The sequence below is a fragment of the Schistocerca americana genome, chromosome 8 (genome assembly GCF_021461395.2).
Source record: "Schistocerca americana isolate TAMUIC-IGC-003095 chromosome 8, iqSchAmer2.1, whole genome shotgun sequence".
NCBI classification, from domain to species: Eukaryota; Metazoa; Arthropoda; class Insecta; order Orthoptera; family Acrididae; genus Schistocerca; species Schistocerca americana.
Window position 1 is genome coordinate 330,279,528 of NC_060126.1, and position 27,662 is coordinate 330,307,189.

The following is a 27,662-nucleotide window of genomic DNA, read 5'->3' on the forward strand; positions in this document are numbered from 1 at the left end:
ATACGTTAAACTTCCAAAAAAAAAGTTTATATTGTTGATTTCGACAATAAGAGAAAATGGCGTAGCATGGGGTCAGTTGTTACAAAGGCGCAGGGGCAAGTTCTTACGGTGTAACAACTTGCCCCAAAGAGTTTTTGTTTCCTTTAATGTAAGCAATTATGTCTATCTACAGGTATAATGCGTAATTATAAGAAGAAGACTGGCAGAGGCACTATTCCCAAGGAAACATACGCTGAAGCGGAAAATGAAGTTCTAAGTGGCTTTTCTTCACTGCGGAAAGCTGCTCAAAAGTACAATATAAATTTTATTATGCTGCAGAGGTTTTGTAAGCGAATGGAATCAACAAAGGGAGGTAGGCAGCTTATTTTTCATCGTAACGTCGCGAACTGTGGCGTTGTAGATTATTGGTGTTATATAACGTGCAAATATATCAATATATCTAAGCAAATTAATCTCTTCTGACATAACAGATACGCGCGGGAAAACGTAGCCTACAACAACCTATTACAATTTTTCTTGTCTACTTACTTTCAGAATCGGGAGAGATGCTTGTGCCAAACGTTGGTTATAAGCGATCTCGGCAGGTTTTCTCAGACGAACAAGAAGCAGAGCTAGAAGAATACATTCAGGAAGCTGCTAAGCTCTACTATGGACTTTCTACGAAGAAAGTGAGGAGTAGCATTCCAATATGCCGTGAACAATAATGTCAAGTTTCCCGTTGGTTGGAGCGATGTAGAACTAGCTTCCACTGACTGATTTGGAGGATTCCTCAAACGAAAGAAAACGCTTTCCATCCGCACACCAAAAGCTACCAGCCTAAGCAGGGCTACAAGTTTCAATAAGCACAATGTAGGTAGATTTTTTACAAATCTAAGTGAAGTTTGTGATCGATACAAATTTCAATATCAAGTAGTGTGTAATGTGGACGAGACTGCCGTCATCACGGTACAAACGCCTGCCAAAATTGTAGCAAGGAAAGGATTAAACAAGTCGGTGCTATAACGTCTGCTGAAAGAGGAACTCTAGTTACTGTTGCCTTGGCAGTAAATGCGTCTGGAAACTCTATCCCGCCTTTCTTTGTGTTTCCAAGAAAGAACTTCAGGGATTATTTCCTTCTAAATGGGCCAGAAGGTAGCGCAGGGTCTGCAATCAAGTCAGGGTGGATGACAGGGCAAGATATTCGCTCGTTCATGCTTCATTTCATTCATCATTCCAGGGCTACAAGAGAGCGACCGGTTCTCCTTCTTTTGGACAACCATCAATCGCACATTGATATTTCAGTGTTGGACGTAGCCAAAGAAAACGGGGTTGTCCTTTTCTCTTTTCCGCCACATAGGCTCATAAATTGCAATATTTAGACAGCTGTGTTTGGCCCATTTAAAAAATATATTAACCCTGCATCAGATGCGTGGATGAAAAACAATGCTGGAAACACTATGACAATATATGACATTCCATTTATAGTTAAACAATCTTTGCTTAGCGCTGCTACGCCAAGGAACATCAAGGCTGGATTTCAAGTGACAGGAATATGGCCATTTAACAGAGACATTTTTACAGACGATGAATTTTTGCCCTCTGCCGTGACGGACCGCCCATGCAGGGAAGATGAAACTGCTTTCTGTGTCTCTTACGAACTCAGTAGGGGATGGCGTTCCCAGCACATCAACAAGTGTGGAATCAAGTCCGACGCCTTGCACCTCAACAGTTGGTTCTGCAAACTCCATACACACACATGTGCCACCTGAAGAACTGAGGCCTCTCCCGAAAGCTCCTGCCCGCAAGAAAACAGTAAGAAGGAATAAACGAGTGAGTGCTATCCTGACTGATTCACCAGTAAAAGCAGCATTGACAGTTGAGGCAAATAGACAAAAGAAACCTGCAAGACGACGACTGGTGTTGGCGCCGAAAAATAAAAACAAGAAAGCAAAAACGGGTAAACGAAAAGTGAGATCGTAGAATCATCTGATGAGGAAGACGACTGCGTGTGTATTGAGCGTATCAACCACATGGCTACAGTGCACAAAATGTAAAAGTTGGGCACATGATAGGTGTGCCAAGCATGACAGTTTCTTTATCTATAAATCTGTAAAAACTGTAGCTCTGATAATGAACTTGATATTTCTTCATCAGATTAATGATGACCGTATGTCAATATTAGTACTGTGTTTCAAATTTTATGATTTGTTACCACCGCTTGCATTAAAACTAATGATTAAATAAATATGTGTTATGGAATCAAAAATATATTTTTTCTTAATTACTATGTAACAACTAACCCCATATAGTGTAACAAGACGCCCCACAGTGGGGTAGGTTGTTACATCATACAAGTTAACAAAAAAGTTGATATAGAGCTTAACAATCTGAGCTTACATTTATGACAAAAATTTCATTGTGAAGACTAAATAATGGGCTAACTTTTGAAATCTGTCCAACCGACATACCTGTTTTGTGTCGAGGTATACGAGACTCCAAAAAAATTTGTAACAGCTAGCCCCGGTCTCCCCTACTTGTTCTGCATCATTCTGGCATTTGTAAATTCCTCTAATGCTAAACATAAATAGCTCAATTTCTGGAATTGTCTATCAATAATTTAGGGCCACTGTAGCCCCTCCTCCTTTCTTACAATATGTATTACTTTTAATAGTACTGTATACTACAAGCAAGGTGAAATGTCGCTCTATTACAAGCTACTGTTTGGAAACTTGTCTACTACTAAGTAGAATTCTCTCCATTTTAGCAATCAAGTTTTAAGAAATTTTAGTTCATAATATCCCATCCCTTCCTTTCTTTACAGTATTTATTACTTTTACTAGCACTTCTTACTATATACACGGCGAAATGTCGTTGCAATGTTGCTCTGTATAAGCTACTGTTTATAAACTTCTTTGACGCTAAATGGAAGTTACTCCATTTTCCTAATCAAGTTCAATAAATTCAATACGACCCCCGTCTTTAGCGTATTTATTACTTTTCACAGCAATCTTACTACATGCCTGGAGAAATGTCGTTGCTGTCGTAATCTGTTACAACAATGTTTTCACATTCAATTTTCGTAAGCACTTTTAAATTCGTTGAAGTTTATGTAATTTTAGATTAACGGTGGCCTCATACAAGACGCGATTTTCCTTTCTTTTTTACTGTATTTACATAATCTACTCAGTGCAGTCTACGTGAATTTCTTATGCACACACATTTAGGGACCTCTGCAGCCAGCTTACCTTAGTGCAAGAGCCTGTAAATTTGGGCAGTTGACGTTGTCTGTTTGGTATATACGTATTACTGCAATCCAGATGGCATCAATGTGTTCTGTTGTACATTAGCTAACTTTTACGTCGGCTAGAGCCTTATGTTAATGGGCCCCTACACTTGACATTTGATCTGGCTGTCTGTATTACTATAGTGCTGCAATCCTAAGTCGTGGCTTATGATTATTTGTGTTCTTGAAATTGATAAATTGATGCGCAGTAGAGAAGAACCGTTTGACTTCACTCAATGTAATACCCTTATTATACGAAATTTTGGCTACAGCTGTTACTTTCTTATTTTTAAAACAGTTTTGTAACCAATACAGTAATTTTTAGGATCCATTGTACCTCTTGAAGAAGATAACTTTAAAATTATCGAAACCCAGGGCAAAGGCTTCTATAAAACTTTGTTCACAACTATATGACTGACTTTTTTATCCTCTCGAAGTTTACTATCATACAACTGCTGAAGTAAGATTTTAGACAATTTTATACAGCCACTAGAAATACTGCAAAATCTCTGGCAAGAAGAGCACGTAGAGAGAGTTGGAAAAAAAATTCGTGAGTGACGTGGGACACTATGTATAAGGGAGGCAAGACATTGCCTGTAAATTATTGAAGTATTTACAGAAACTAGAAAGACACAACGCACGAATAGACGTAGTATTATATACAGAATGGATTGAGCATTATAAAGCATTTGGTGCAACCCTGAGGCAGACATTTCTACTAATCCGGAACAGCACCAGAGGATTAGAAAAAAAAAATATACACTTACTTTCCTTAGGAGAGTTACAGGTGTAATAAGAAAATACTAGGACCAAAAGGCATAAATATCGAACTCATAAGGACTGGAGGACTTTTACTCAAATTCCGCCTTTTTCAGCTTTTAAAAACCTGTTGGCTTGCAACGAAGATTCCCTGTACGTAGTTAGACAACTGTAGCTACTATATTTCAGAAAGGAGAAAGATATAAACCAGGGATAGAAGTATATTAATTCAATGTATAAACTATACGCTGGTATGTTAAATAACCGAATAAAGTGATTAGCAAAGTCGCTCTTGCAAGAGGAGCAATGGATTTTGAAAAGGGAGAGCTTATATCGGCAATCTATTGACAAAATAAAAGGAATACAAGTAGCCCACCTATATGCCGTTTGCAGATCTATAGAAGGCCTTCGATACGGAAAACAGACAAAGGACTACCGAGTATAACGGCCAAATTTGGAAACCCTCAACACGTAATAATGTGTACGAAAATATTATTTAATGACACCTACTGGAGACTCAAGTTACCTAATTATAATAGCAGAAATACATTTATTAATCAGTGAAATCAGTGAGTAAGATAAGGGTGTGTATCACCACGCACGCTTTTCAACATTTATGCGGACGATATCCTACACAGATGGACGGAATAAGAACTACTTGGAATTAAGTTAGGAAGGACATTTTAAATGTGCTAAGCATAAGTTGATGAGGTAGTGAGTACTTAAAACACTGAAGATAATCTTCAAAGAGTATTTATTTATTGCGCAATATCTGTGAAGAATATAACTTTAAAATTTCTACATCAAAATCAACAACTGTTGCATTCCAGGGCAAATATACCACGAGTGTAAAGGTTACTTTGGATGACAGAATTTTACAACACATCCAACATTTTAATTACTTAGGCTGTGATATCCCGTACAATTACGGCAAAGATATAAATAATAAATTTGGGAGATGACAGGGAATGTGCGGAACTATTCGCAGAACACTGGAAGAAGCAAGGACCGAAACGTAACTGAAGCTGTACAAGATGATGGCAGTGCCGGTTATTCTACATAGCAGTGAAACGTGGATATTGCGGCTGAAGGACCGCAGCCAAGACACTACTGATAGACACACGCCTTGATAAAATAAGAAACCAGGATACACGGTATCCGTTACAAATATTTGCAACACACGAAAAAATGGACGAATATAGAAGCAACTGAGAAGAGCATTTAGAAATAATGGACAACATAAGGCTTCCCAAAATTGCACTGCCATGCAGACCTATTGGCCCTAGAGACCCGGGACGACCAAGGTAAAGATTGATTGAGACAGGAACAGGCCGAATAGCGTAATTTCTGAAAGGATGATGATGATGACGAAGATTGAGATTAATATCACCAAACAGTCTCTTGATTGATCCGTGGATCCAATGACGTCGTTCAGGACTGTATTAGGAGGGAGATACCATTCTGGTGTAATTGTTGATTGCATTGCCTTCCTTGTTCTGATGCTAGGCATAAGGTCTACGAGGCACTGTCAGTACACTAACAGGAAAAACGTAAAATAATTAAGTACTAGTAAATAGTGTCAGAGTATTTTAGAAGTAAAACATCACTATTTACTTCTGTCCCACACATTTCTTTTGAATGTGCTACGCCAAAGGAAGTTCACCTCATCAGTATCCCTGCCTTCAAAGTGGAACACTCAGGTGGTACGAAGAGACAGTCAGTAGATCTTCAGAATGGCAATATGGCTTAAAGTAAGTGTTCCTATATCTGTGTGCTTGGTGTGTTCCTCTCCTCTGTCCAGGCACCAGCTGCTTTTCCTGACAGGCGGGAGTCACTCGGCGTCAAAATTCGTGAATAAAGTGCGCATTGCACTGATCTGCAGTTTGAAATCCTTCTGTTTTCGATGTTAAAGTAGCAATGTGAGCATTTTTCTCGTGAATGATTGTTTTTCAGTTGCAGTGCAATACCCTTATCACGTATTTTTCATCTTCGTAGCATACGACTTAAGTAGTAGTAGTCACTTATTGTTTTGCTCTTTGCAAGGAACTCACTAAGATTTTCTTTTACATCCTAAAACACAGTAGCTGTACTGTTTTCGTGCACGAATTCGAGTCCCACTTTTTTGTGAGGGTAGAGTCATTGACTTAAACCGACACTTTTTTTGTTGATCTGTGGTAAAGCGAAGAGGTTTCGAGTATTTGTTTACTTGGTCTGTTTCTGACTGATAATTAAACGAATCTCTCTTATTTTTACTTGCTTATGAATAGTTAGCAACCCATGTTATTCAGTACCGACACTATCTCTGTCAATAGCTCACAAGTTACATACATTAACAATCCTCCTTGTAGCCCTGAAACCATGGTTATGAAAAGAATCATCAATCAATGAAGATTCGTGCAGCGGAATGTATCCGTGCACCTGTCCCGCACCTAGTACTCATGTAGCAACAAAGTTACCTTTTATGCTGAAAGAACGAACCTTTATATGCCAGGTATGTGCAATTACATGCACAATTATCTCAATCTTTTACAAAAATGTGGAATCATGACCATGGGAAAAGGTAGCCCGAGGACTAAGGAACACTGTGCAGTGGAACCATAATTTCAAATTAATGTGTATAGAGACGAATTTAAGCGCAATGGTGGCTCTAATCACAATGTGAGCATACACAAGTCCGAATACTTAAGTCACACGGGGCATGACCGAGTGTTACAAAAAAGAGAGTTCCTGCAATGATTAAAATTACAAAAGGGCATAAAACGCATGGAGAACTGGTATAAGAAAATGTAAATAACGAACAGAGGAAACAAGAACGTTTATATGGGCCAGAACACGTGTCAAAATACCTATTGATAGGTATTAAAATCCATGGAGAAGAAATAAAAACTTTGAGGTTCCCGATGACATTGTAATTCTATCAGAGACAGCAAAGGACTTGGAAGAGCAGTTGAACGGAATGGACAGTGTCTTGAAAGGAGGATATAAGATGAACATCAACAAAAGCAAATCGAGGATAATGGAATGTAGTCAAATTAAATCGGGTGATGCCGAGGGAATTAGATTAGGAAATGAAACACTTAAAGTATTAAAGGAGTTTTGCTATTTGGGGAGCAAAATAACTGATGATGGTCGAAGTAGAGAGGATGTAAAACGTAGACTGGCAATGGCAAGGAAATCGTTTCTGAAGAAGAGAAATTTGTTAACATCGAGTATAGATTTAAGTGTCAGGAAGTCGTTTCTGAAAGTATTTGTATGGAGTGTAGCCATGTATGGAAGTGAAACATGGATGATAAATAGTTTGGACAAGAAGAGAATAGAAGCTTTCGAAACTTGGTGCTACAGAAGAATGCTGAAGATTAGATGGGTAGATCAGATAACGAATGAGGAGGTATTGAATAGAATTGGGGAGAAGAGGAGTTTGTGGCACAACTTGACAAAAAGAAGGGACGGTTGGTAGGACATGTTTTGAGGCATCAAGGGATCACAAATTTAGCATTGGAGGGCAGCGTGGAGGGTAAAAATCGTAGAGGGAGACCAAGAGATGAATACACTAAGCAGATTCAGAAGGATATAGGTTGCAGTAAGTACTGGGAGATGAAGAAGCTTGCACAGGATAGAGTAGCATGGAGAGCTGCATGAAAACAGTCTCAGGACTGAAGACCACAACAACAACAACAGCTAAGCAAGCTATGTTTCGCGAAAACCAGCTAATATTAATTCTACGAGAGTAAAACAGAATGTGGCTTAACAGATAAAGCAAGTAACACCAATGATCAAAAGCCTTTCGCGAAACATGTGTAAGAACAATGGAGAACTTGTTACTTTCAGTAACAAAGCTCATCGAGAGGACCTTCCTAACCCGCAGTCACTTGAAAAGTATATATTCACAAGAAGGTGATACTTGTGCGAGAACGTGTAATTAAGGTGAGATGGCGCTATAAATTTACGCTGTATATCGCTTTGAAGCAGACGCCGCCATATTGGATGCCCCAAAAACGTTTACTGTTGTTTACGGTTTTTATTTGTTCTTAATTTCTCTCATGTGCACACAGTAATTGTTTTAAATACTAAATGGCATAAGGCTTTCGCGAACAACACAGTATCAGGAAGTTATTTTTAGACGATTTTCTGGTCAAATGCCTCTTTGATCCAGTAATACCAACTACTTAGCCTCGTTAACATAACTGTTTTTGTTATACGTTTCGAATAAACAAGAAGAGAAGCATGTTATGTCACAAGGCTACTTACGTAAACCAGTATTTTCAAAAATGGCTCTGAGCACTATGGGACTTAACATTTGAGGTCATCAGTCCCCTAGAACTTAGAACTACTTAAACCTAACTAACCTAAGGACATCACACACATCCATGCCCGAGGCAGGATTCGAACCTGCGACCGTAGCGGTCGCGCGGGTCCAGACTGACGCGCCTAGACCCACTCGGTCACACCGGCCGGCCCAGTATTTTCCTCAGTACGGTCTGACGAAACTGATGTTCGGTTATGTCCTCTTTTGAAAATACTGAGAACATATTTTGCTATGTTTGGTCGGTTTCCAGTCTTTCTTCCTTACAAAGTACGCCCAGAAAGCTTTTAGCGTTGTACTGATACAAAATCTAAAGTCGAATGAGGGAAATAAAACCGCTACAGTAAAGTATGAGGGCAACCAAAATTCATGTATCTAGAAGAAAATATCGCTTGAACGAGTACAGTTATGAATAAAAGTGATTCCTTTAGACTTTAGACTATAATCATAACGATTAGTACACCCATAAATGTCGCATGGAGGGATTTTCGATCAAAACAAAAGCTAACATTTGCCGCAACTGCATGGCGGACGTCGGCTTCAAGTTTGGGACGTCATGACAACACCCGTTATTCAAGGAGGTTAGACTCTATGGCGATCCCTAACACCAGTAACAAGAAACCAGCGATTTACACACTCCACCATATGTTTTCGAACAAAACATTGAGAGTATCTTGTGCATATTGTACTGTTTTTCATCGAAATATGAACGTAACATGTTTATTCTGTTTTTTCGGATGCACAAAAAGAAACGGCAAGTCTGTTGTTACTTTCCACAGGTAAATGTTTCTGTTGCAGTAATACTTCCTGCTTTAAATACTGATATTTTCAGTCACTAACTTCTATGTTTACAACATGTAGGTTCACGAAGGATATTACAAGGAAATTTTTCTGGATCGAAGCTTTGCAACGAAATGTAGCACACAAGTCAAGTACCGCACTTCGACTTCTGTAGTCCTTCCTTCCTCAGCTGCGTATAACATTACGGTATCTTGATGCGTTTGATTTTGGGACCGTCTAATCACAACTGAATGAAACACACTTTTTGTGCCATGCGCGTTTCGCTCTTATTTTGATAATACTACTTCATACCTCTAACACCTAACGTGTTCTTTGTGCCGTGTTTTGAAATTCCTGCATTTCATGCCTATGCATAGCACAGATACTGTCTTTCATTCACTTGTGATTAAACGGTCCCAAAATAAAGGACATCAACATACCGTAAAAGCACAATATGTTCAGAGAGTTTCTACGGAGTTCAGTTTCATTATGTGTTCGCATCAGAGTCTCGCAATTTTTTTTTTCACCGTCTCTCATTTACGCAGCAAATTTTTCATAAATGATTGTTATGTTTCATTGAATGATACCTATTAACTTGATAGAATTTCGTTTACTGTTAGCAGCTGGTGTTACAGCAGTAGTCTACGCTTTGTATACTTTACTTGATGGATTGCGTATGAGCTAATCCAGGGAGTGATTGATGTATTAGGCAACAAATTATTCGTTTAAAATTTTCGCAATATTAATTCTTTATTGTCCACATATGATTATTTCGCTGTGTACTATTTTTTGTGAAAGATTTTTCTTTTTTATGGAAAGTGCTGGTCCAGAAAGTAGTTATAATATATACATATCAAAAACATTGACATGTAACACTAATTTTATGCATCCGTTTGTTTTCTTGTCTTGCGAAAAGACATTCCCCTCTATCCAGATGCACCATCTCTTGACACTGTTGTTCATATCAAGAGAAAGTTGTACACAGTGTGTGAAGTGAAAATGAACAATAGTACGAAAATAGAGTATTTCAGTAACCAAACTTTGCCTGAAGAAGCGAAACAGTCATTTCAGTGACGCGATGAAGGCCTTGCAGAAAAAGAAGTACATAGACGAACAGTATTTCAGTGCTTAACGTTATATCTCGTGTAAATGAAGAGTTGTCATGTCAGTTGGCAAAGAGAAAATGTTCTGTCGTTCTTACAAAACGTGGCTCACTTTTGAGGTCTTCTGCATCAACACTTAACTTCTATTGTACAACAGAATAGTATTGCGACAGGCTTATGTTTGATACTTGCTTACCATATCCTGGAACAATAAGCGGTAGAAAAGTGGGACACTTGGTTTCACAAATGCTACAATATGTATGACTACGGAATCCCACTGATCTAATGTTAATGAAGTTATAAGTTTTCAAACAAAACGTTATTTCTGGACTTGAGTGATCACATAAAACATCAGTGGTCATTTGACTGCCACTAGGTATTACAGCCTAGTGTCGCTCATGCATTGAGAATGGCGAAAGTCTCTTTCTCACAGATACAAAAGTGAATGCAAATACAACGATCTAATTACCTTTGAAGAACAGGAAACTGGATTTATCGCAAATTACTCTAGTTAATAAGCTGCGAGTAAGATTTGTTTGTGAAAATGAAATAAAGATTTAATGTAGCAAAGCACTGGAATATTGTTTTGTTGCAATGAAATTACCATTTAATAACCAATTTTCTATTGGACTTCGTTTCTACAGACGTAATAACTGAATACGTGTGCACTAATGATTGTTAAGGTAAGTTAAAATCATGACTGAAATGTATATTACCCATTGTGCAAAATAGTCAAAGAAAACTGATAGTGTGTAGAATAACCTAAACATTCTCATAAGCGGAAAAATGTGTGAAAAACAAAGGTAGGCTTTACTTGACATTAAGTGTAAGATTTTGATCTCAGTGGTAATGATTAATTGTAACTAAGCTCAATTAACAACTTTCATACACTATTGTCGTGTTCCTCTGACTAAACAGCGTCAGTTCAGAGCTTAAATTCTGAACAGCGCACATTTTGTTAGTGATATGATCGGAAGTACGTTGTGCCGATTATACAGTCAACTATTACAGCTAATAGTTCGACTTAATGTAACACTATGACCTGTTTTTCCGCGATGCTGTCAATATTTAATGAATGAAATTTCACATCAACAAGTTAAGTTCTCAACTATCTAATTATAAGTATTCCTCCACAAAAGTGTGTCGTATGTAAGCACATTCTCGGCTGTGGCTGTCAGTTCAGTGGCTGGTTTTCGCAGAGTACCTGTAACAGTGATCTCTCCAACCATCAACTATCAACTCAAGTCTGACTGCCGTTAACAGCGATGTTATCTCTCCAACAATAAATACCAAACTCAAGTCCGCGAAAACCAGTTATAGATGTTGGTCTCTGATGAACCCTGGTAATCAGTGGTAATGATTAACTGTAACGAAGCTCAATCAACAACTTTCATACACTATTGTCGTGTTCCTCTGACTAAACAGCGTAACAGTGATCTCTCCAACCATCAACTATCAACTCAAGTCTGACTGCCGTTAACAGCGATGTTATCTCTCCAACAATAAATACCAAACTCAAGTCCGCGAAAACTAGTTATAGATGTTGGTCTCTGATGAACCCTGGATACGGATGGCATTAACCTCCTCAGCGTCAGCTAAGGCCTGAAGATGGTGCACTGAAGCACCGAAACTTGTAGCCGTATAATAAATGACATCATGAGGACGGCTGTAGGTATTCCATTTTATTACATAAGTGAAAGGACGAAGTCCCTCAGACCGCCAATCACGAGGATGGACTTACAAAAAATCTTATCTACAGGTCTGACGATAATTCATACTCAACCTTTCACCAGTCATTTAAAAATATTAAATCAATCAGGGCGGACTGTAAACAATTTGTTTTCAAAAATACAGTCCAAATGTAGCTAATAAATACGATTTTGCATTTTCTTCATTGTCGCCATTCAACAGTTATGACACGGATTGTGGTGAACGTTTACTCATAGTTTAGTGTGAAATGTGCCATATTCTTACTTCTGATATGCATATAGTGTCATTTATTTCATACACCTTTTATCACCGATAATCACTTACAATATTGTGCACTTCACCGACATTTTCGAATGTGGTGGCACTTATGGGGAATGCTTCACGAGTATCATCTTAAAGGCGAACAGAACACGTTAAAATCAGCCACACAATCTTAATTGTTGAAAGTGAGAAAATAAAACTCCTATAAAACAACTTTGGATGCCTTCCTTTGACGACAAGCAATTCAAAACATAGTTCTTCAAGAATGCATGATACTCCAGTTTATCCCTTTGAATGAAACATGCTCCACAACTACCCACAAGAAACTACAAAAAGAAAATTATTTTTAGGTCGGGTTGACACTTTCATTATGTTGTAATAACTAAGATTACTGAACACTGCGTACATGTGTCTATTGGCTAATATCACATGTCATAACAGAAGCTTTGTGCAGCAGAACAATTTTACTGCACAAGTTTAATTTTTTTAGAGTTCTACTACCAGAACTGAGAACAGAGAAGGCTAGATCTGGCCTGGCGTTGGCATGATGCACCGCCAAGGTCATGGATGTCAGAGCACGAGGCGAGCATTCCCACCATCCTCCAAGTGAGGAAGGCAGAAACGCAGTGCTACATAACAGGGCAGTGTGAAGTAACATTTCGTAACATCAGCGCCAGAGCGCCACTCCAAAGCCAAACGTAGGCCGCAAGAGCCGGACTTAGAGACGCTATGGAATTACCACAGTAAGGCACGGAGCGCTGTCTTGACGATAAACGAGGACAAGTGCGTGCGTACTTCCAGAGCCATCACGTCAAAGGCCCAAGCTCGTCCCTTTAAATAACGAGGCTTCCAGAGCTCTAAGATACATTCAGTCGTGCGGCCTTTCTGTCCGTGTCGCTAAAACCTAGAGAATGACAGTCTGATGAGTCTCAGTGAAACTTCATCAAGCTAACCGATGATGATTGGACCGCTGCCTGCTTGCTGACTATATCACCAAAATACAAGCAACCCAATGCGTACCACATTTGTGGTCTCCTGCTTCTGTCTACTGTGTCATAATGAATGAGAAGATTGGGGTGTGGCCAGCTCTTCCCCACTACGGGTCATTGCAAATGACCTGCAAGCTGTCAGCCAGCAGTGGTGGCCGAACGATTCTAAGTGCTCCAGTCCGGAGCCGCGCGGCTGCTACGGTCGCAGATTCGAATCCTTCCTCGGGCATGGATGTGTGTGATGTCCTTAGGTTAGTTAGGATTAAGTAGTTCTAAGTTCTAGGGGACTGATGACCTTAGATGTTAAGTCCCATAGTGCTCAGAGCCATTTGAACCATTTTTTTGCAAGCTGTCATTTCCACACCGACCAGCCGCGGTGCGTTCTTGCAGCCCCTGGTCAACTTGTGAACATCTTCTGCAGCTCTGGTTGATCCATGACGGATGAGCAGAGACGACGGACATCCTGGACCACAGTTGGCTCTTCTCACCTGAGCGCCTGATGGGCTGTCTTCGAGAGCACTGAGGTGGGTGTCGCACTGTATGGCAGAACATCTTGATACGCAACACAACACAACGTGCGGCCGTGTCTCTCTGACCTGCGGGGTAACATCACGTCTCGCTCAGAAGGCGTCAGACCTTCTTCACGGCAAGCGCTTATGCCCAGCTACCGACTGCCTCCCTGAAGACACTTTATAACTCTGTAAACTCAACACGAGTAATAAATGTTATTGCGGATGCCATTGTGTCACTGATGACTCTGGTTGTAAAGTGGGCCACTCACCCTCAGTCTGTGCCCGGCCTCCTACACAGAACGCTGTCTCACCTCTGCGGGTCATGACAGAAGCGTTCGTTACCGATCATGTTTTGTAATGCCTGATTTCACTGTAACACCAAGTTAAGGAATGTGCCCCTTTACACGTATCCGAGAATCTTTCAAGTACGCTACAGAAGTTCCCCTGGGAAGCCATCGACTTACTATGGATGAAAATGTGCCCACCTGTGAACAATCATGATTCCATAGACGATTGCAAACGTTTTTCCATAAAGACGTTCACCATCTTGTCTCACAGTGGGATAATAGCATTAACAGTTATGGTGAGTAATGAACAGTTTAGTACTTTTTTACCATCCATCTCGTTTTTATTTGACTCGCCCATATATGTAGATACATATGCTGTATAGCTGAGAAGGCGTCAGACCTTCTTCATGGCAGGCACTTATGCCCGGCTCATAAGACCAAAACAACGCCGCACCATGAAGGTACTGTCCGAATGGGAAGGAAATCAATTATTACAGTTTCATAAAACTGGATGATTATTTCGAGGGAAACAGCTTTATAAATTAACCTATTCACTAACGCGTTGCTCCACCTCTGACCGATCCAAGCAGTTATTCGGCTTGGCACTGATTAATGGAGTTGTTAGATATCGCCCTGAGCGATGTCGTGCCAACTTCTGTCTAATTCGAGCGTTAGATCGTCAAAATCGCGAGCTTTGGAGGACCCTGCCTATAATGCACCGCCTCCCTCACCCCTCCCCTCACCCCCCCCCCCCCCACCCCCCCGTCGGAGGTTCGAGTCCTCCCTCGGGCATGGGTCATGGGTGTGTGTGTTGTCCTTAGCGCAAGTTATTTTAAGTTAGATCAAGTAGTGTGTGAGCCTAGTGACCGATGACCTCAGCAGTTTGGTCCCACAGGAACTTACTACAAATTTCCATAATGCTCCAAACGTTATCGACTGGGGAGAAACCCTACCTCGCTGGCCAAGTTAGAGTTTGACAAACACGAAGAAAAGCAGTAGGAACTCTAGCCGTGTGCTAGCAGACATTATTATGTTGAAATGTAAGCCCACGATAGCTTGCCATGAAGGGCAACAAAACGAGGCGTAAAACATCGTCGACGTACCGCTGTGCTTTAAAGGTTACGCGGATGACAACCTAAGGGGTCCTGCATTGAAATGAAATGGCATCTAAGACCATCACTCCCGGTTGTTGGACAGTACGGCCAGCAGCAGTCAAATTGGTATCCCACCGCTGTCTGGGACGTCTCCAAACACGTCGTCGGCCTGGAATCTCATTGATTGGAGTAGAATTGTTTTCAGTGATGTGTGCCGCTTCAAACTGAGCCCCAGTGACCAGCGAGACCTGGCTGGAGACGCTCTGGCCAATGGTGGGATATCGGCTTCACTGTCGGCCGCCATATGGCCCCACAGCCAGGAGTGTTGGACACTTTCATCATCACTGGCAGAATAACAGCACAACGGTACGGTGACGATATTATTCGCCCCTTTTGGTTGCCCTTCATGGAAAATGGTCCTGGGCGTACATTACAGCAAGATAACGCCCGCCCGCAAACGGCGACAGTTTCTACTGTGTTTCTTCATGTTTCCCAAACCCTACCTTGGCCAGCATGGTCGCCGGATGTTTCCCCAGTTGAAAACGTTGGAAGCATTACGGGTAGGATCCTTCTGTCAGCTTGGGATTTTTGGTGATCTAACGCACCAGTTGGACAGGATTTGGCACGAAATTCCTCAGGAGGATAGTCAGCAACTCTGACGATCAATGCAAAGCCGAATAACTGCTTGCATAAGGGCCAGAGGTGGACCAGCGGATTATTGACTTGCTCATTTGGTGAAGCTCTTTCTCCTTAATAAGTCATCCAATTTTTCTGAAATTGTAATAATTTGTTTGTCTGTACATGTACATTCCATTCGGATATTTTCTTCGTGGTGCATCTTTTCTTTGTGTCTTAGAGTGTATATCTTGGTATCTAAGGCCATACTCTGTATTGCCTCACAAGGGGAAGGCCTCAGACACGGCCAACCGATTTGCCTCAAATTTGGCAGGTCGCTTGTGTACAACCTAAATCGAAGGAATCTAAGATCTTTTGGGTCAACACCCCCGCGTTTTTGAGAAAATCATCCCTAAAGGTTATGACGAACGATCGACTCAAAGTTGGCAGGATCGATAGATAATTGTAAATAGAGCATTTTTCATCACCAGGTACGGGGTCCGAAAACGCATAGTTTTCCAAAAATCGAGATAAGAAACTTTTACAACTGCCGCGTCTGTACCCATATGGTCAGCGCTTTTCGCCGACAGCACCGATAGCGCAACGGCAAACGTAACTGGCTGCGAATCTCGAAGAAACGTAGTGGATGTTATTCTTTTGGTTTGTATTTTTCCATATCTCAATTGATATGGATAGGAGAGTTAATAAGGTAAGTAAATCAACAAGGAATGATAATAAGGTAGGCAAATAAATTTCTCAAACCTCTTGGGATAGTAAACAACTAAAATGTTACTGCAGGTCACTTTACAATGACTCTTCCAATCACTGTTACGTGTCCTCACTTTTCTTCGAACAACTAGATGGATGGTACTTGTCATATAAACATTCGAAACAAATATACTCGCGGCACCAAGAGCATCTAATGAATGCAATCTTTCGACAGCTACACTGTTCCTTCCCTATGACATGACGAAGAGGCAACCGGGACAACAGAACTCTCCCCGCGCGCTTTCTATCCCGTGCCTCGCTGTAAACAAGCGTCGCACGGTTGGCTATCTGTGATCCCTCGTGAGGAAGTCGCAGCACTTTTACTCGGAGTTGTTTTCATGTGACAAGGCTTAAAAGTTTAATACTTTACTAACTCACGGCGTTTGGGAAATTAGTTTGCCTACCTTATTATTATCATTCCTTATTGATTTATTTACCTTGTTAACCCTCCTATCCCTATCAATTGAGATATGGAAAAATACAAACGAGAAGAATAACATCCGCTAGGTTTCTTCGAATTTCGAACGCAGGTTTTCTGATTCCCAGCCAGTTACCTTGGCCGTTGCGGTATCGACGCTGTCGGTGACAGGCGTTAACCATGTGGGTACAGACGCGGCAGTTGTAAAAGTTTCTTACCTCGATTTCTGGAAAAGTGTGCCTTTTCGGACCCCATACCTGATGATGAAAAATGCTCTATTTACAATTATCTATCGATCCCGCCAATTTTGAGTCGATCGCTCGTCATAACCTTTAAGGGTGATTTTCTCAAAAACGCTGGGGTATTGACCCAACATATCTTAGATTCCTTCTTTTTAGGTTCTACTCAAGCGACCTGCCAAATCTGAGCCGAATCGGTTGGCCGTGTCTGTGGCCTTCCCCTTGTCAGTGCTCTCATTAACTGCATCGTGCTTTGTGGGGGTAGCGATCGTTCTAATGCGAAGGCAACTCTAATCCTACCACGATCAACTGGCTAGATATTTCAGGGACATTATACACGGTCCAGTCACTGTAATGTGACTACTGCCTGTATTCGACATCAACGTGCAATAAACACTCAGAGGCGGCGGGTGGCAGTATTAGCAGTAGAAACTATATACTGTAAAGCGAGTCGGGGATGAGAAAAACAGTGCAGTCGTAGTCCTAACGCGGAAACGGAGCGATTTATTTGACATCCAAAAGAGCATATCCACTGACTTTCGGGTCTTGAGTGGAAGCATTTCCGATACGGGTATGTTTATAAACTGGTTTCGTTCCGCCCTATTTAAAGTATACCATGTATGACACAATGACTCTATCCAAAACCGGCGCCGAGGCAACTGTTGTGCACCACAGGCCATAGATGACAAAGCTGAATGATGACTCCAGAGATGTGTACAGGCAAGTAGAGCAATTGACGGTGCAGACGAACCAAGGGACTACCCACGGTTTCTCCTCAACGACCGTCCAGGGAATGTTGCTGCATATGTGCCTTCACAGCAGACACCTGGCTTGTGCACCCCTGCTGATTACTGTTCATGGGCGACGAAGGCTGTAACTTGTACGCCAATACCACAACGGAACGTACAGTGAGTGGCGATATGCAGCCTTTTCAGATGAATCACGTTTTATGTTCCATTGGTCAGATAGCCGTTGAAACGTCTGAAAGCCAACACCCTGCAACAATCGTCAGAAGCGTCCATGCCGGATGGCATTCCCTGGGCAATCTCGTCTTCCTGCAAGGCACACTTGATCAACGCTAGTATGTATCTATTCTTGAGGAATATGTCTACCCATGTGTGTAGTTTTCCTCGGTGCGACAGCATCTACCAGCAAGGCAGTGCGTTGTGTCACACAGCTCGCAGCGTACTTGGGTGGTTCGAAGAGGACTAGGATGAGTTTACCTTAATTTCCTGGCCACCAAATCCCCCGATTTCAAACCCATCGAGAAACTGTGGAATCAACTTGATCAGGCTGTTTGCACCGTTGGCCGTCACTCGGCGCAGATGGCCACGGCACAGAGATCAACATGGCTCCACATCCCTGTCGATAGCTTCCAGAAGCTTACTGATTCTCCTGAAACAAGATAGTCTTCGTTGCAATTCTTTTATATATTTATTGTCAATGATGCAATAAGTGGTTAAAATAGCCATATGGTTTGCTTTTACATGCCAAGATTTAATATGATGAATAGTAACATTTATGCAGTAGATTTAGAGAAAGCTTTTGATAATGTTGACTGCAATACTCTCTTTCAAATTCTGAAGGTGGCAGGGGTAAAATACAGGGAGCGAAAGGCTATTTACAATTTGTACAGAAATCAGATGGCAGTTGTAAGAGTCGAGGGACATGAAAGGGAAGCAGTGGTTGGGAAGGGAGTAAGACAGGGTTGTAGCCTCTCCCCGATGCTATTCAATCTGTATATTGAAAAAGCAGTAAAGGAAACAAAAGAAAAGTTCTGAGTAAGTATTAAAATCCATGGAAAAGAAATACGAACTTTGAGGTTCGCCGATGACATTGCAATTCTGTCAGAGACAGCAAAGGACTTGGAAGAGCAGTTGAACGGAATGGACAGTGTCTTGAAAGGAGGGTATAAGATGAACATCAACAAAAGCAAAACGAGGATAATGGAATGTAGTCGAATTAAGTCGGATGTTGCTGAGGGGATTAGATTAGGAAATGAGACACTTAAAGTAGTAAAGCAGTTTTGCTATTTTGGGAGCAAAATAACTGATGATGGTCGAAGTGGAGAGGATATAAAATGTAGGCTGGCAGTGGCAAGGAATGCGTTTCTGAAGAAGAGAAATTTGTTAACATCGAGTATTTATTTAAGTGACAGGAAGTCGTTTCTGAAAGTATTTGTATGGAGTGTAGCCATGTATGGAAGTGAAACATGGGCGATAAATAGTTTAGACAAGAAGAGAATAGAAGCTTTCGAAATGTGGTGCTACAGAAGAATGCTGAAGATTAGATGGGTAGACCACATAACTTATGATGAGGTATTGAATAGAATTGGGGAGAAGAGGAGTTTGTGGCACAACTTGACTAGAAGAAGGGATTGGTTGGTAGGAGATGTTCTGAGGCGTCAAGGAATCACCAATTTAGTACTGGAGGGCAGCGTGGAGGGTAAAAATCGTAGAGGGAGACCAAGAGATGAATACACTATGCAGATTCAGAAAGATATAGGCTGCAGTAGGTACTGGGAGATGAAGAAGCTTGCACAGGATAGAGTAGCATGGAGAGCTGCATCAGACCAGTCTCAGGACTGAAGAGCACAACAACAACATGCAGTAACCATCCATCTGTCACGATTACTAACAGAAGGCACTCTGTGGTTACAGACATTAGCTTTCAGTTGTTCAGGGCTCACATTATAAAGTAACAGACTTATACTTTCCTTTTAAATGTTGCGATTTAGCCGAAACTACTTGACAGCGATCTCACAACGTGGCTGTACATGGCAGATCGAACAGCTGTGTGCCCTCTCAGGCGCTAGTCACGCGCTTCAGCTGAGATCCGAGCATTTCATTGAGTATAGCCACTCTGAACTCCTCGAGCCTGTATTCGTATGACAGTTGTGGGATCTCGTCAGGGCCGTGCGGTTAAAGGCGCTGCAGTCTGGAACCGCAAGACCGCTACGGTCGCAGGTTCGAATCCTGCCTCGGGCATGGATGTTTGTGATGTCCTTAGGTTAGTTAGGTTTAACTAGTTCTAAGTTCTATGGGACTAATGACCTCAGCAGTTGAGTCCCATAGTGCTCAGAGCCATTTTGATCTCGTCAAACGAGAGCAGCAGCATCGTGGAGCGACAGACCTCGACAGAGCTCAATCCTTCGAATGTCGAATTCTAACATGTGCTGGTAAACGTCTCTCCTTGTTACGCGGGGCATAACACTGTCTCCTCACAAACAAATGTCAGTTGTTTGCGATTTATAAATGAGAAACCGACAGAGAAATCCCGAGTTTTTAAAGAATCGAACTCTCATATGAGAGAGCTTCAAACGTCTGATTACTTCAGAAATGACTCAAAGGGTGAAATACTGAAATTATTAAATTATGTTTAAAGTTTGTTGAAAGTCGACAAGTGCTCTCACTATCAAACATTCAGTGAGTATAATATGGGTAATTAGTGCTCCGTTTTAAGCAAAAGCTACTTTTCCACGCATCTCAATGTTTGTGACGTCATATCTCTTGAAAAATGTGTCGTACAGCGATGTAATTTGGCTGGTACGTAGATATAAATAGATAGTTTCTGCAGAATGTGTTGCGAGTAAAGTTAATAACAAGGAAGTAATTAATTAAAAGATCATTCCTGACGCTGATGGATTACTGCAAGATCAGCGAAAATGTAGTGAGAGATAAACTTTGTTCCTTGCATCGTTTTGTGGGGCTTGTCAGAGAGAAAAAAATTCGTGAATGTTTAAAATTGAGCGTAAAGTTTGTTTGAAGTCGCTAAGTGCTCTCATTCTCAAATAATGGATGAATAAAGTGTGGGTGATTTGCACGTCCTGAATTAACGCTGCATCAAGATATGTACAGTTATAAGTGTAATATTTGTTTTACTGTGTGAAATATTTAACATGAGATTTTGTCTCTAACACAGTGGCGCAGAACAGCATTTTAAATTTTTTAATTAAGTCGGTAATTGAAGACCTCTCTCAAACAAACTTGTACTTCACAATTTCATAATTTTTAAGAAAGTAAAAATAATTGTTGTTTTCCTTTCATACTATTTACTTATACATTTTATTATGTATGGTCAAGTGATACCGTAAATGTTATAGAACAACAATGCGTATTTAGCATACTTTACCACATTTTGTAAGTTCTCATAATTTTTACGTAGCTTTCTGTGTAAGAATGTCGCATACCCTATAACAGTACACTGTGAAATAACGTTGCATATCAAAAAATATTAATATTCTGCTACAACGGCAAAAATATTGGAAAATGTAAACAGAATATATTATCCGACATACTGAAATAATACAGTGTACTTATTTAATTAACTTCCAAACCAAAAAACAAGCTAGTTGTGTTTAGTACAAGCGACAACGAAGAAGAAAAACAGAGGAAAAATAAATTGAACTGTTCAGTCAGAAATTAAGCTCATGTAAAATTGCCTGTATTGTACATCAAGGTATTTACACATATCAAACAAGTCCCTCACCCGTCCAACAGAGGAAGAAGCTCTTTATACAACACAGGATTCACCCTTCGCACGAACACAGATCGAACTCGCTTAGCTCCGATATGATGCACTCACAACTACACAGAAAAGTGTTCTGACCACGACTGGCATTTGAAACTTATTTAGGGGATTGCACAGGCATTGCACAGATATAGGGAAGTTAACTTGAGGTTAATTTTTGTTTTGTTTTTAGCAGAGAATGGCATACCGAAGGTTGAACAGATTATGACTAAGACGCAGATATAATGTATCTGGTTCATCTGCACTGATATTCAATTTCGTAACTTGTAATTTTCAATTTGGGTCAAACTTCATGATTACTTCAAGAAAACCAAAAACAACAAAATCATTCTGGCTCGTTTCCGATTTAATGAGAAGTGTACCTAAACGAGCTTTAGATATGACATACTTTCATTCATAGCTAATCATGACATCCATTACTCTCCTTTTTTTCAGGTTAATGCAAAAGTACGGTCCCAAGGCAGAAAGTTACGAGTATGTTCCGAAACAACGAAACAATGAACTTATGTTTTATTGTTATAAAAGACAGCTCTACAAAAGTATTATTGTCCACTTTCCCCCTTTCTGTTGCCCAAACCAACGGCCAGACCAAGCAAATGATCCTATTGTTTACTTTATAATGACACATAACGTTCTTATATGTACCACTTTCGATGTAGTTTCTTCACCCATAAGCTGTAGAAATATAAGATTTTCCACTTTTCCTCCACTTCTTGACATTCTGTTTCCAATTTGATGGGCTTATTTTTCTTTGAATGCTTTTATTTATCGACACAATATGCTTCGGAGTGAAAGTTACATCATCCACGTCCCCCGTTTTCATTGATATTCAACGTTCTTCCAGCATGGTCAGCTTTACAACTGCAAACAGCTCAACTTGTAAACAGAAAAAAAAATATCTCTTGCCATGGAAGTATGTCTCATGTGATGTAACAGTTCATTACTGTGAGATCTCAGCTTTGTCCAAAATGTGATATACAGCCTTGTTTGTAGGACTACCTTAAATGTATTCGCAGTTGCGAATGTGGATAACCATCATCTGTATAATGGAATGACGACAATGAAAATATGTGCCAGACCGGAACTCAAACGCGGATTTCCCGCTTACCACGAGAGGTATCCTTACTATTTGGCTATCGGAGCACAACTCATAGCCGACCCAAACTTCCATATGTCGTCAACGATGTGGTTACAACCTGCACTCGTACAATTATTATGTATATTCCCGTACAGGAGGGACATTTTACATGCAGGCATGTCCGAAGGGACTTTGCATCGTAAACCGGAATAACAATATCGTATTCTTTAGAGGAGATCTTCAGTCATTTGAAATACTGAAAATCGTACTTCTGTTGCCCCTGGAGGCCGTCAGATAGGCAACCTGCAACTGGAACTGTGCACCATGAATCATGAACCGGGTTAGTCATCTTATCGCTGTTCAGAATTTTCATGGTGTTACTCCTACGTACTTCTTGCGGTCGTACTGAAACGCTAATCATGTGGACATCCAAGCACATAGTACCCTTCATGCCAACATGGCGTTCGTTGCACGCCGTCTTCAAGATATCGTAATTCTATCGGCCAGCGATGTAAGTAAGGAACAGGGGTGCCACTTTAAAGCTGCGGCGACGTTAAGGAGAAACGGAAGGCAAAGTTTATCCCTATTCTGCCAATGCTATTTTACCCTTTGAATAGATACACTTTTCAAAAGAACTATAAGTGATAAAGCAATGAAATTTTTACTGCATATATATATATATATATATATATATATATATATATATATATATATATATATATAGCATATATGCCTCTATTTACAAGTAAAATGAACATAATATCTCTTATGGTTTTGAAGAAAAAAATTCATCCTTTTACTAGTAAAATTTAACTTTTTTGTACCTTAATTATCATAAAACAGTTTCTGATTGTTTGGTGGTTCTCAATCTACTTGTAATAACTTATTACCATCTGCAGTACAAATTGACCAAATTTCATGTTTATAACCCCATTAGTTTATCAAATAATGGTACCCGAAAGTAAAGAAATGTAGTTTTGAGAAAAATCCATTTAAAGTTTAATATTGCAGTTCTAGTACAGTTACTGATGAGAATTACTTACCACTAATATTTTCCTGCACCGTACTGAGCATCATCTGAATCATACTGATTTCTTTTCTTGTCTTGGTCCCTCCGCTTTTCTGTCTGGCTTCTTTCGCGCATTTTAAATTAGCAATATCTGCTTTGCGGATTCTCTCTTTACCTATTTCCAACAAGGATTTTGCAGTATTTCCACTAGATTTTATGCCCAATAATTCCAAAACAACCAGTTTTCTAATTACACCATCATTGAAGCATTAAATAGCATCATAAACACGAAATTTGAGGGTTGTAAGCTGGACAAATACAGTTTTCGGTAACCGGTTCCGAATGACAGAATTCACACATTCATTTAAATTTTGGGTTTTCCCATGAAGACATTCCTTCAACAAGGTATCTTTACAAAGATCTCTAAATATGGGTTTAATTTCCATTCATTACTGATGCAGGTAAAGAATGTTTGTGGTCATATCTGGCACTTCTCCTGTAATTGCACCAAGTGTCAGGATCATTCGGGTAAAGCCCTTGCACTGGATTTTCATTTGTGGAAAGGTTATGGAAAAAGATAGACCATACAGCTTTTTTCATGTTTCCTAAATTCCCTATTGTTCTTCTTATGTCCAAGCCATAATAATTTTGTAATCTATCTGTTTTCAGCATTTGTCAGGCGACCTTTACCACTTATCTTCTTACCATCTTCTAATACTATTTTTAACTTTTCTTTCAATAATCTTCTCAACCTGGACCCCATTCTCTTCTGGACATGCCCAATGCACTCTAATTTAGAAATTGTGACATTAGGACCATAGGGTTGTTCTGCTCACACCCAGTCATCAGCATTGCTGTCACCATCCGCAGATTGCACAGAGTGTCAGGTAAATCATCATACCTCACGAAAAAACTGTCGTATTGAAAAAAAATGTGTGTGAAATCTTATGGGACTTAACTGCTGAGGTCATCAGTCCCTAAGCTTACACACTACTTAACCTAAACTATCCTAAGGACTCGAACCTCCGCCGGGACCAGCCGCACAGTCCATGACTGCAGCGCGTTATACCGCTCGGCTAATCCCGCGCGGCAACTGTCGTATTTATATAAAACAAAAACTTAGTTTTAAGCTAACAACAGCCTCAGTTGCAATGTTTACCTACATTTACCTAGTTTTCAGCTGGGATAACCCAACTTTCTTCAGAATAAAAGGAACTACGATTTGTCCATTATGGACAACGTCAAAAACTATAATATAGTAATACATCGTCATATTGCAGTAACTTATCTGGGAAACAGCCTAGGCCCCACTTCGCGACCGCAGTACGGCAGCAACGGATGTTGTAATCGTTTTTGACGTTGTCCATTATGGACAAATAGTAGTTCCTTTTATTCTGAAGAAGGTTGGGTTATCCCAACTGAAACCTAGGTAAATCTAGGTAAACATTGCAACTGAGGCTGTTGTTAATTTAAAATTAATATTTATACGGCTACTGACAGGGCCGCGAAATGTTGAAAAAATTAAAACAAAAACTGTTTCACGCAGGAAAGACCAGGCATTTCAGATACGCTAAAATCTAAAAATCGAATTTTTGAAACCCACTTGCCTCCCGTCTCCCGCCCTGCACTCGCTACCTTGTCTGCGACGGCAGAAAGCTCGCTCATGCAGGCTACGGAAGAGCCCGGGTTTCGGCCAAGGGCGGCTTCAATCAACAACGGACGCGCCGACTGACACTCGTTCACACACTGCCGCGCATTCCGCGGGGTCCAGAGGCTCAGAGAGATGCCGCGCTTCACATTCCCGGACCGTCCGCGTGGCGAACCGGCCCGAAATCATTTGAAAATCAGGCATTTCCGCTAGGTGCAAGAAACGGAAGGACGCTGCCAGGGAACGATGCGACAGCGAGGGAAAAAAAAAACCGAATTCCTACAAAATGTTTCAGTAACAGAGCGATGGCCACTCAAGATGTTTCTCTAACTTGGAGACCGACAGTCGTTAGGCCCTTTAATGTGGCCCGCTATGGCCGCAGAAAACTTCCCGGTAAAGTGTGCCCAAAGGGGTGTCTCGTCCGCCGCTTCTATCTGGATAGACTTCTCGTGCCCCACTGGCAGAGAAATTCTCGGAAGGGTCGTCACATTCTTCGCTCTCCAACATCCGCTTCGACAGAGACAGGTTGCCATTTAATCACTTAACGCTGGAAAATTAATGGAAAAAGGGCACATACACAATATGCAATTCACGTGTTTAGCACTGAATGTAAATGCAAGGGCATGCTGAAACGTAATTCCTCCGAATTTTTTATTTGAAAACTCTTTCAGCCTTTTAAATAAGACAAACGTTATTAACACTCCACATCTTTATACTTTGCGTCTACATATTTGCAGGCCTCTGCCGCTAGAGGGCTCCGAATTGTAGCGTGTAACATGGCGGTGTGTAACGTAACTATGTCGGTGCATGAGAAACAGTGTGCTTTAATCGAGTTTCGCATCCAACAAGTTCGTCCATTCATGGTGCACCCTCTCCTTCAGCATGGGCAATAACACTTCACACACGAGCGTTGCGACATCTGCAACAATCCGACGCCTTCGGTTCATTGTCATCGATCATCCTCCATACGCGCCCGACTAGACCCCATTCGATCAGCTGTTTCCAAATGCATTCGAGGATTTCACATTGACAGTGGCGAAGCTATGCAAGCAGAGGTATGGTTACGGCTACGTCAATAAAGTCAAAACATCCTGCAGTGACGGTGTCAACAAACTGGTCTCTTGTTGGCAGAAAAGTGTCCGTCTCCATGGTGTTGAGAAATAAACATGTAGACATGAAGAATGAACACGTAGAATATTAATAACGTTTCTCTTAGTTAAAAATATTTAAAGAGTTTTCAGCACGCCCTCGTGCACTAATCTTGGTCACCAATGCCATTTACATTTATCATCACATCCTTACGCCCTTCGGGGTAAGCGAGTCATCAGATCTATGGCATAAACATACATGACAATTTATTTAAAGACACACAACGCAACTACGCAGGGATGTTGACAAACCAACCTGTCAGAAACAACACGCAGTACCATTTTGCTTCTTAGTACGTACATTCCGAAAACAAATTGATGAGAGCAGTTCGACAGGGCACAAGGTAAACAATTTTGTCAATAGGTGGAGTTAGTAACAGTATGCGTATGACAACAGGCATACTGTTATGCGATAAAACTTATTGAAAACATCTTTTACATGACAGATAATCGTATAGAAAGAGTTTTTGCTAATAAAGAAATCACATTGCAGCAAGACCGCAACTGTTCAGTCCAAGCTGCTAGATTGTAGAATAGGAAGTGAAAATTGGAAATTTGTGGTAAGGTCTTACGGGACCAAACTGCTGAGGTCATCGGTCCCTAAGCCTACACACTACGTAATCTAAAAAAACTAAATTACGCTATAGACAACACACATACACCCATGCCCGAGGGAGGACTCGAACCTCCGACGTGGGGAGCCGCACGGGCCGTGACAAGACGCCTCAAACCGCGCGGCTACCCCCCCCCCCCCCCCCCGCGCGGCTACCCCCCACGGCAAAGGAAGTGACAAACTGAAAAGCTGAGTACAAAAATTTACGTTAAAATCCATATTATATGGCATATCAAAATTATAAATAGTTTCATAATTGTAAACGTGTAACGATTCATCGATTTCTTTTCCTGTGTATGTCAATTGATTCTTAAAGTTGTATACATTTTGTATTATAAATGCTATTTAATACCGGTAACTGAATAGCCATATGGCTAGAGTAGGCATATTTAATGTATACATTAGTAATCGCGATAAAAATCGTCTCTGAATTTTTGTAAGTAGTTTATCACTTGTCTTTAATAAACTCCATCTCTTGTCTTCTATTAGCCTACTCTCTCCGCCTTGGCCCACTGCTTATGTAAGCAGTTGTGATT